The sequence below is a fragment of the Salmo trutta genome, chromosome 5, assembly GCF_901001165.1.
Source record: "Salmo trutta chromosome 5, fSalTru1.1, whole genome shotgun sequence".
In the NCBI taxonomy this organism is placed as follows: Eukaryota; Metazoa; Chordata; class Actinopteri; order Salmoniformes; family Salmonidae; genus Salmo; species Salmo trutta.
The window spans coordinates 59547208-59558024 of record NC_042961.1 but is presented as its reverse complement, the minus strand read 5'-3'; the positions used below and the strand labels follow the sequence as shown (position 1 = coordinate 59558024).

General features: G+C 44.6%; 1 long non-coding RNA gene across 1 annotated transcript; it reads left to right on the top strand.

The window, feature by feature from the left end:
• The first annotated feature begins 1719 nt into the window (after nucleotides 1–1719).
• LOC115194661 (uncharacterized) lies at nucleotides 1720–2681 on the top strand. Its single transcript, XR_003878428.1, has 2 exons — nucleotides 1720–1769; nucleotides 2008–2681. It is a non-coding gene; the product is annotated as an uncharacterized LOC115194661 (long non-coding RNA).
• Nucleotides 2682–10817: the final 8136 nt, after the last annotated feature.

The window sequence follows — 10817 nt, the reverse complement described above, 5'->3', positions numbered from 1 at the left end:
CTCCTCATCCCTCTCTCTCCTCTCCCTCCCTCTCTCTCCTCTCCATCCCCCTCTCTCCTCTCCATCCCCCTCTCTGCTCCATTCCCCCTCTCTCCTCTCCATCCCCCTCTCTGCTCTCATCCCCCTCTCTCCTCTCCATCCCTCTCTCTCCTCTCCCTCCCTCTCTCCTCTCCATCCCTCTCTCTCCTCTCCCTCCCCCTCTCCATCTCCCTCTCTCTCCTCTCCATCCCTCTCTCTCCCTCTCCATCCCTCTCTCTCCTCTCCCTCCCTCTCTCTCCTCTCCCTCCCTCTCTCTCCTCTCCATCCCCCTCTCTCTCTCCATCCCTCTCTTTCTCCCTCTCCATCCCCCTCTCTGCTCTCATCCCCCTCTCTCCTCTCCATCCCTCTCTCTCCCTCTCCCTTTTTCCCTCTCTCCTCTCCATTCCCCTCTCTCCTCTCCATCCCTCTCTCTCCTCTCCCTCCCTCTCCATCCCTCTCTCTCCTCTCCATCCCTCTCTCCTCTCTATCCCCCTCTCTGCTCTCATCCCCCTCTCTCCTCTCCATCCCCCTCTCTCCTCTCCATCCCCCTCTCTCCTCTCCATCCCCCTCTCTCCTCTCCATCCCCCTCTCTCCTCTCCATCCCTCTTCAGGGAATGCATCTGATCCTGTAAATGGGTAATCAGGAAGTCATTGTGTAACTTGATTTAATTTCATTGTTTTTGCAGAGGTCCAACACACACACACACACACACACACACACACACACACACACACACCACACCACACACACACCACACACACACAGTGAATGTAGTGGTGAGAAGATTGTTCATGATAAGGGTTGTACCTCATTAGTAAAGAGATAATCTACTCACATGACGTAAATCACAGCCTGCAGAAGCTGGGTTTGAGTCCTCAATGGCACACTATTCCTTATACAGAGTACTATGTAGGGAATACGGTATACAGCACTATGTAGGGAATACGGTATACAGCACTATGTAGGGAATAAGGTATACAGCACTATGTAGGGAATAAGGTATACAGCACTTTGTAGGGAATAAGGTATACAGCACTATGTAGGGAATAAGGTATACAGCACTATGTAGGGAATACGGTATACAGCACTATGTAGGGTATACGGTATACAGCACTATGTAGGGAATAAGGTATACAGCACTATGTAGGGAATACGGTATACAGCACTATGTAGGGTATACGGTATACAGCACTATGTAGGGAATAAGGTATACAGCACTATGTAGGGAATAAGGTATACAGCACTATGTAGGGAATACGGTATACAGCACTATGTAGGGAATAAGGTATACAGCACTATGTAGGGTATACGGTATACAGCACTATGTAGGGAATACGGTATACAGCACTATGTAGGGAATAAGGTATACAGCACTATGTAGGGAATAAGGTATACAGCACTATGTAGGGAATACGGTATACAGCACTATGTAGGGAATAAGGTATACAGCACTATGTAGGGAATAAGGTATACAGCCATCATCAACATCAAAGGACAGCAGTGTCTGCTCTGCTGTTCATGTCAGAAAACAAATGAGTGTGTGTGTGTGTGTGTGTGTGTGTGTGTGTGTGTGTGTGTGTGTGTGTGTGTGTGTGTGGTGTGTGTGTGTGTGTGTGTGTGTGTGTGTGTGTGTGTGTGTGTGTGTGTGTGTGTGTGTGTGTGTGTAGAATGGTAGATTAACTATCTTCTCTGCCCTACACCTTTTCTTTCTGCATATGCTGATATCGCTCTGAGCAATTTACTTGGAACGGTGAGTCATCAAACAGACACACTATAACTCCTAAAGCACTTTTTTCCTCTTAAGAGTATATGATTCCTACTTCCTCAATTTTTCCTCACTCTCCCCCCTGCCTTTCTCTCTCTCTCTCTCTCTCTCACTCTCTCTATCTCTCTCCCCCTCTTTCCTCACCCCCTCTTCCTCTCTTTCTTTCCTTCCCTCCTCTCCCTACACCACCCATCTCTCTCTCCTACTCCCCCCCGCCCCCCAGGTGGGCCTCCCAGCATGCAGTTGGGCAGCGACTCTGACCACCACTCTGATGCTGCTGCTGACAGGGCGGAGCCTGTCTGCATACCGCATCCCTACTGGTCGAGTCATGGCTCCGGAACAGAACATCCGCTGTCATAGCCAATGGGCTGCCAGAGAGACCACAGACAGCACTGACGTGTAGACACACACACACACAACTGCCTTAACACATAAAATATCGATATCAATATTGTCCACATGATGGCGCTCTGAGTCAGGCAGGTCTAAGCAAGTTTCCCCTCGGAAAGCTTACAGATCTAAGATCAGCTTCCCCTGCCCTGATCCTAAACCTTAACTATTAGTATGGAAAATGATGCAAAACTGACCTAGGATCAGCATCTAGGAGGAACTTCACCCTACACTGAAGAGGCCTCGGTAACAGTTGCCTTAACCTGCCTGGATAAATACTGAACCACAGGGACAAGCACATACTTTGGGAGAAAGGAGGAGATGTACATAGCCTTTCTTGCTTCACTGGGCCTATCAAGGGACCGATTGAAGTCAATGTCTTTGACTCAGTGTTGTAGGCTACAATAGGCTACATGCTGATTAAAAATCACTTTCTGTGTCTGTCTGTCATTTTGCCTGTGTAGGCCTACTACTAAGCTTTTCCAATAAACAATGTTTCCACTTTCACTGCTTGTTTTTCGTCCAGAAAAATGTGAACCTTGAAACACGGACGCCTGGCCTGCATACCTGATGAAAACATTTCTCCAGGTGTTGCAAAGATCAGGGCCTGGTTTCAAGTGTAATCGACTACATCGGTGGTCGAGGAGGAGTTGCTATCAGGGGTTAACTGCCTTGCTCAAGGGCAGAAGAGCACATTTTTCCACCTTTGTCAGCTCAGGGATTCTAACCAACAACCTTTCGGTTACTCTTACAGTTTTTGACAGTTGCGTCCACATGATTTCTGAGACTATGGCTTCTTTTCTCGAGACTCTACACACAAAACCCCCAAAACACACAACATGCAAAACGTCACACATCTCTTGCAAAACCAAACACTTCATTCAAAACTATTTTAACTCTCCTCAAAATGGTGTTTTTGCATCAACTCCACACACCATCAAATGTTTAGCTATTATACACGCCAACTACACACGGATGTTACAAATGTAAAACACTATCTTGTGTCTATTGCATGTTCAGTGTGGAGTCCACGGCAGTTTGTCATAGCACTCACACCTACATGTATGTGCACAAACATATACAGTATGTATACCTATTCAGTATATATTTACACTATAAACAGAAATACAAGGGGGAAAAAATATTCTCAAAACATTGTATTTTCATTCAGATTTCAGGATAAACAGTAACAGACAAAACAAATACAGTAGAAGATAAACAAATAGGCTTGTTACTATAAAGAAAAAAACAATGAGGGTACATCCTGTCTCCTAATTGGGTCTGGCCACAGCACCTCATCAACATCACAAGCCATGTTCTCTCTGGCTAAACAGCGGGGGAAGTAGCGTCTGGAGTGGCCTATCCAGCCCTGGCATGCCCCCTCCTCACCACAGGCCTCCTCCTCGTCTTCGTCCCCCTCTTCCTCTCACTCCTCTTCCTCTAACTCTCCAAAATTGGCCTCCATTGTTGTCCAAACCAAGGAAAGCCAACCTGAAGCCTATTTATAGTGCTCAAGCTCTGATTTCTAAGTGAAGAAATTAGCTATGTGTTTTCACAGGTCAGCACTGGCTGTAGGTAATCGGTAAATGAGTGTGGCATTTTGAATGCCAGTTTTTTTCCAAACGAAACACAAGATCTGTTACTTTTGAATGATGCATCTAATGTAGAGAACAGTGTTTAATAAGAAATTGTGTTTTTACAATTGCAAACTGAGTGTAAGCAGATAATGTGCTTGCAGTTTTGCAGACTTGGTCTGAAGATGAGGTACATGAGTTGATGGTTTCACTGAGTGTTCCTCAAGTACCACTTTTAATGTGGAAGAGATTGTAGAAAACGGTCACCTCTAGGCTACTGTCAGTGCAGGAAGTAAAATGAAATTCCAATTCTATAATTGAAAAAATATATATATTTAATTTCAATGACATCGAAACAAAGCAAAGATTAGCTATTTCTTTCCAAAGTAAAAAATGTTTTAATAAAAAAAATATATATATATATGGGATGGGGTCAATTCGAATTGAATACATGATGCATTTCTATCTGAACGTTGGCCAACGTTGTGTCCTGCTGAACGTGGTGTTGATTTCCAACAGCCCATTCATTCACAGCCGATAGATACTGTACCTACCAACGTTTTGTCTGGTGGTACATGTGGGTCTTCATTCACAGCCGATACAGATACTGTACCTACCAGCGTTTTGTCTGGTGGTACATGTGGGTCTTCATTCACAGCCGATACAGATACTGTACCTACCAGCGTTTTGTCTGGTGGTACATGTGGGTCTTCATTCACAGCCGATACAGACACTGTACCTACCAGCGTTTTGTCTGGTGGTACATGTGAGTCTTCATTCACAGCCGATAGATACTGTACCTACCAGCGTTTTGTCTGGTGGTACATGTGAGTAGTCATCCCTTCGTATGGTGTCCCATATAAAAACGGTTCCCTGAGATGTTTGAAGAACCTGCAGGAAGGGTACCACATCTCCCCTCTGTCTTTGGTCAGAGGACTCCTCCAGCTGTAGAAAAACAAAGTAGAGTTGACAGCACAGCGCTGATTACATCAATGGCTGTTATGGGAATTCCAGGACAGACAAGGGATAGTATTTTGACCCATGACCAGATCAAATGTGACCAACCTGAAGTGGGACTGGTGCCTGGCCACATTCCGCCTCAGCCTTCTGCTCCTGATATGGGCGGGGGTTCCCACCACACTACTGAACAACAAATCCATCAGTTATGTAAGTCTGTCTTGCAGGAAATCACGCACAGAACGAGCAATATGGCTGGTGGCATTGTCATGCTGGAGGGTCATGTCAGGATGATCCTGCAGGAAGGGTACCACATGAGGGAGGAGGATGTCTTCAATGTAACGCACAGCGTTGAGACTGCCTGCAATGCCAACAAGCTCAGTCCGATGATGCTGTGACACACCGTCCCAGACCATGACGGACCCTCCACCTCCAAATCGATCCCGCTCCAGAGTACAGGCCTCGGTGTAACGCTCATTCCTTCAACGATAAATGCAAATCCGACCATCACCCCTGCTGAGACAAAACCACGACTCATCAGTGAAGAGCACCTTTTGCCAGTCCTGTCTGGTCCAGCGACGGTGGGTTTGTGCCCATAGGTGACTTTGTTGCCGGTGATGTCTGGTGAGGACCTGCCTTACAACAGGCCTCCAAGCCCTCAGTCCAGCCTCTCTCAGCCTATTGCGGACAGTTTGAGCGCTGATGGAGGGATTGTGCGTTCCTGGTGTAACTCGGGAAGTTGTTGTTGCCATCCTGTACCTGTCCTGCAGGGTTGATGTTTGGATGTACCGATCCTGTGCAGGTGTTGTTACACGGGTCTGCCACTGCGAGGACAATCAGCTGTCCGCCCTGTCTCCCTGTAGCGCTGTCTTAGACGTCTCACAGTACGGACATTGCAATTTATTGCCCTGGCCACATCTGCATGCCTAAGGCACATTCACGCAGATGATCAGGGACCCTGGGCATCTTTCTTTGGTGTTTTTTCAGTCAGTAGAAAGGCCTCTTTAGTGTCCTAAGTTTTCATAACTGCGAACTTAATTGCCTACCGTCTGTAAGCTGTAATGTCTTAATGGCGCTCCACAGGTGCATATTCATTAATTGTTTATGGTTCATTGAACAAGCATGGAAAACAGTGTTTAAACCCTTTACGATGAAGATCTGTGGTGATTTTGGATTTTTAACTAATTATCTTTGAAAGACAGGGTCCTGAAAAGGGACCTTTCTTTTTTGCTGAGTTTGTGATATGGAAGATACAGGTATGTTTTATTTCGACATTACAAAGACAGTTTTATAAACAATGGCACCACTGCCATGTTGCACTGAGCCTTGCTGTTGGAAAACCACATCAGCCTCGGGCTTTCGGCTGTCATAGATGCGCCCTCCCCGACTTTCGTTTGAACTGAAATAAGGCCAGTATTAAGCCGTGTAAAGCTTATGCGGAAAGTGATTTTAGAGGAAGTATGCCAATCATTAACTTCTTTGGTTGAGTTCAAACGACGTCGCTGTGGAATAGTGTTGACATTTGACACGCCAAATAGACGCACGATGATAACCAAGGGTAAGTGCGATTCAATTAGCTTATTTCAACATTTCTGTTTTAGCACCATGATACAACGATATGACATTACTTGTTTCATCCTACTTGTAATGTTGCTAAAAGAGAATGTATGAACGATGTTTCCACTAGATAGCACAGTCACAAAGTCAAGTAAGCTACATCCTACAAATGAATGAACTTTGTTTTTTGCTTTTAGTTTAAGGTTAGGCATAAGGTAAGCAGTGTGGTTAGGTTTAAAAATCACATTTTAAACAAAGAGATATTTAGAAATAGGTGCTGTTTATGACTATTATGCTGTGACGACCGATTGCTGAAGAAGCGTTGCACTTCCGCGAAAGTAAGGACCTCTCTCTTCTTTCCGTTTGGAGTATCGAAACGCTGCGTTGTTGAGCGATATTATTTCCACTAAAAGAAAAGTCGCGCGCTAGTAGTGTCTTCGATGCCACCATTATATTATATTACATTACAACTACTGTTGTTTCCAAAACAACCACTTTACATTAAACATGTGACCGAACACCTTGATTCGGTCTTAGCAACACTTGTTTATTTAATTTTTTACATTGGATAAAAGCAGAGACACAGAGCTACAAAATGGTATATCTACACTGCATTTTTTTTGTATTTTTTTGTTTGTTGGAACAATGGGAAAGTAATTCTGCTTCGAAAGTTGATAAACTTGTAACCTCAACCTTTGAGAAAATGGCATTTGAATTATTTGGTACCTACTGCAGAGCTCTCTCCTTTGTCTACACACATTCAGCATTGTTCCCCTCTTAAACCAGTCCCTACCTATCCATTTAAGTATTCACATGTGAGATAATGTGCTAAACATTGAGTAGTGTAGTAAAGATTAAGACTAAAAGTAGTAGCCTACAATATGGAAAAATTCCAGGTGAATAGAAAGTATCAAAATAAAATATAAAGTATGTACAAGAACAATATCAGTGATAGATGAGGTAGTTATATGCATACAATCAGGGGTAAAATGTCTAAGCAGCAGGATTTAATACAAGTTGTAGCAGCAACGTGTGTGTGTGTTAGAAGAGAGTCATTTGAATAAAGGCACTGCAGATAGTGCTGATGACTGGTTCGTCCAAAACACGCATGAACAATAATCTATATTCGGAGAGACTGTTTCCGTCCTGCCCTTGACTTTGGTGCAGGGCATGTGATGTCCATAGCCTCTTTGTCGCAAAACTCTCTGATCTTCTCAAACATACGTTTGTCTAGCTGTGTCCAGTCCAGGTGGGGCTTGTACAGGCAGACCATCTATGGGAGGAAGGATGTCAGTGTTGCGCAGCAGCTGAAACCTGGTCCAGACTGAGTCCCAACGCTCCTTGGCGACAACACAAGGCTCCAAAGCATCGAAGCTGTAAAACAGGAAATAGCAAAAAAAATAGAAGATATTAAAACCTTGCACAACATCAATTCACCTCCCAATTTTAGATAAGAAGAATAACCTCATACAATGCTAGGAAAATGATCTTCACCTGAAGTGCTGGTACTGCTTGAACTGTGGGAGAGGCCAGAAGTACAGAGTCAGGTGTTGTTGCCAGCCATAGCTTTCCACCAGCACCGTACCATCCTCCAGTCCACCATCTGTTGGATGTTGACCCCTGTCACAGTGCTGTTCTTCACAACACCAGCAGTCTCAGACAGTGTTCACGCTGGTCTTTCTGAAGCACTGCTTGAGGCCAAAGCACCGGTCGGGGGGGAAAACTTTGTGGCCTGTGATCAGGAAGTGAAGGTCCAGACTGTGGTGGAGCGTGTGCATGGTCCTCCAGGCACAATACCAGAGCACAAAACCTGTTCTTGTTTTGGCCACCGCAGTTTTCACAACTCAGGTCCACACGTGTTTCCCCAACTCCGTAGTTGGTGAAGAAATGCATGTAGTTGATGACTGCGCTGCTGCCTTTACTGGATGACAGGCCTTCAGCCATCAAGGAGTTGGCTTGTTGTAGTATTCCTTCACAGCAGACACCAAACAAGACACACTTGTGAGGAGTTAAAAGTAGATTGGATCTGCTGCATGGGGTCAGAAGGATGGTAGATGGACCTGGCTGAATTTGTATTCTTTTTTACACCTTTATTTAACCAGGCAGTCAGTTAAGAACAAATTCTTATTTTCAATGATGGCCTAGGAACAGTGGGTTAACTGCCTTGTTCAGGGGCAGAACGACAGATTGTACCTTGTCAGCTCGGGGATTCAAAATTGCAACCTTTCGGTTACTAGTCCTACACTCTAACCACTAGGGCTACGCTGCCGCCCCCATAGGGTCAGAAGGATTAGTAGATGTGACCTGGCTGCATAGAGTCAGAAGGATAGTAGATAAACCTGGCTGCATAGAGTCAGAAGGATGGTGCACCTGCAAACAACAAAGAACATTAAGATAAAGTGAATTGTCTCACCCTTGTCAGTCTGTCTTTAACAGCGCCGTGAAAGGCATTTTCCTGCCTCCCATATATATGTGTTTGTTGAGTGTATCTAGTCCTTAATCAGTATAAAGGAGGACATGTTGCTTACTTGTTGAGCAAAATCAAAGCTGTAATGCATCGTGATGTCTTTGCTTGCTGGTTCAGTAGAGCCTTCAGGGACAACTACAGGTCTTGACAGGTCGTCCTGCAGTCAGCGACCATCTTCTGGTAGACAGACCGCTCACTCTGAACAAGTAGGAGTTGCTACTCTTGTTTTCAGCTCGGCTGACTTAACACTTTGTGGCAGATCTGAAGACCTGATTGTTGTTCCTCTGTCCTGGGCTTAGTGCTTGATATGTGGGGCAGCCTGACTACATATACCTCTAGAAAATACAGAAATTCTGTGACAAATCAATAAAAGTAGTGCCAATCATGTTGGAAGGTCAATTAAATAATCAAAATGTGTTGTTATGCTTTACATACCAAGTGTTGTCATCGATTCCTTGTAGAGACGCCACACTGCTGCTTTTGTCACATGGGATGGCAGCAGCTTTCTACCAAAGTGTTTGTGTCCTGGGCGGCGTCCTGGTAACACTAGTGCATTATCCTCTGCGGAGTTGTTGATGAAGTTCACTACTCGCTGCAAGTCTCATGCTTCAGGTGTAACCTGTGCTTGCTTGGGGCCAGCTCTCTTTTAGATGGGAGGCATTAGAACCATGTCCTTGTCTGACACGGTGGAGGGGCGTCGGCGTGTTCTACGATGCTGAAGACACAGTCCAGATGCATTATTACAATAGATGGCCATAATCACTGTCAGACACCTGGCTAACTTGATGGGTCGTCAGCTAGCTAGCTAACACGCTACATGTTTAAACAGACAGGACAACCAGTCCTAAACAGCTAGCTAGCTAACAGCTACATGTTTTTAAACAGACAGGACGACCAGTCCTAAACAGCTAGCTAGCTAACAGCTACATGTTTAAACAGAGACTAGGACAACCAGTCCTAACAGCTAGCTAGCTAACAGCACATGTTTAACAGAGACAGGACAACCAGTCCCTAAACAGCTAGCTAACTAACAGCTACATGTTTAAACATAGACAGGACTGACCCAGTCCTAAACAGCTAGCTAGCTAACAGCTACATGTTTAAACAGAGACAGGACAACCATTCCTAAACAGCTAGCTAACTAAACAGCTACATGTTTAAACATAGACAGGACGACCAGTCATAAACAGCTAGCTAGCTAACAGCTACATGTTTAAACAGAGACAGGACAACCAGCTCCTAAACAGCTAGCTAGCTAACAGCTACACTGTTTAAACAAGAGACAGGACAACCAGTCCTAAACAGCTAGCTAGCTAACAGCTACATGTTTAAACAGAGACAGGACAACCAGTCCTAACAGCTTAGCTAGCTAACAGCTACATTGTTTAAACAGAGGCAGGACAACCAGTCCCTAAACAGCCGAGCTAACTAACAGCTACATGTTTAAACCTAGAGACAGGACAACCAGTCCTAAACAGCTAGCTAGCTAACAGCTACATGTTTAAACAGAGACAGGACAACCAGTCCTAAACAGCTAGCTAACTAACAGCTACATGTTTAAACAGACACGACAACCAGTCCTAAACAGCTAGCTAGCTAACCGCAACATGTTAAACAGAGACAGGACGACCAGCCTTAAACAGCTAGCTAACAGCTACATGTTAAACAGAGACAGGACAGCCAGTCCCTAAACAGCTAGCTAGCTAACAGCTACCATGTTTAAACAGGAGACAGGGACAACCAGTCCTAAACAGCTAGCTAAACATTGAACCATAAATCCCAATTCATAGAGTACTAGCAAATACATACCAATTGTCATAGCTAGCTTAAGTTAACCAAATAGGTTCAATGTTTGCTAGTTAGCTACTAACATTAAGCTATAGCTAGCAATGCAAATGTCATTCTGAGATATCACTACACACAGAAAATACACCTAATGCTAGGTTAGCAGAAGGTCCAGCCATCTACTGTCAGCTAGCTAACTACAGTAAGCTTTAACTTTAACTAGGCTCGTAATTTAACAACTTAATTTGTATTTACAGGTGGCAAACAAGTTTGTTATTATGGCACATGAAAGTTCAAAATGTC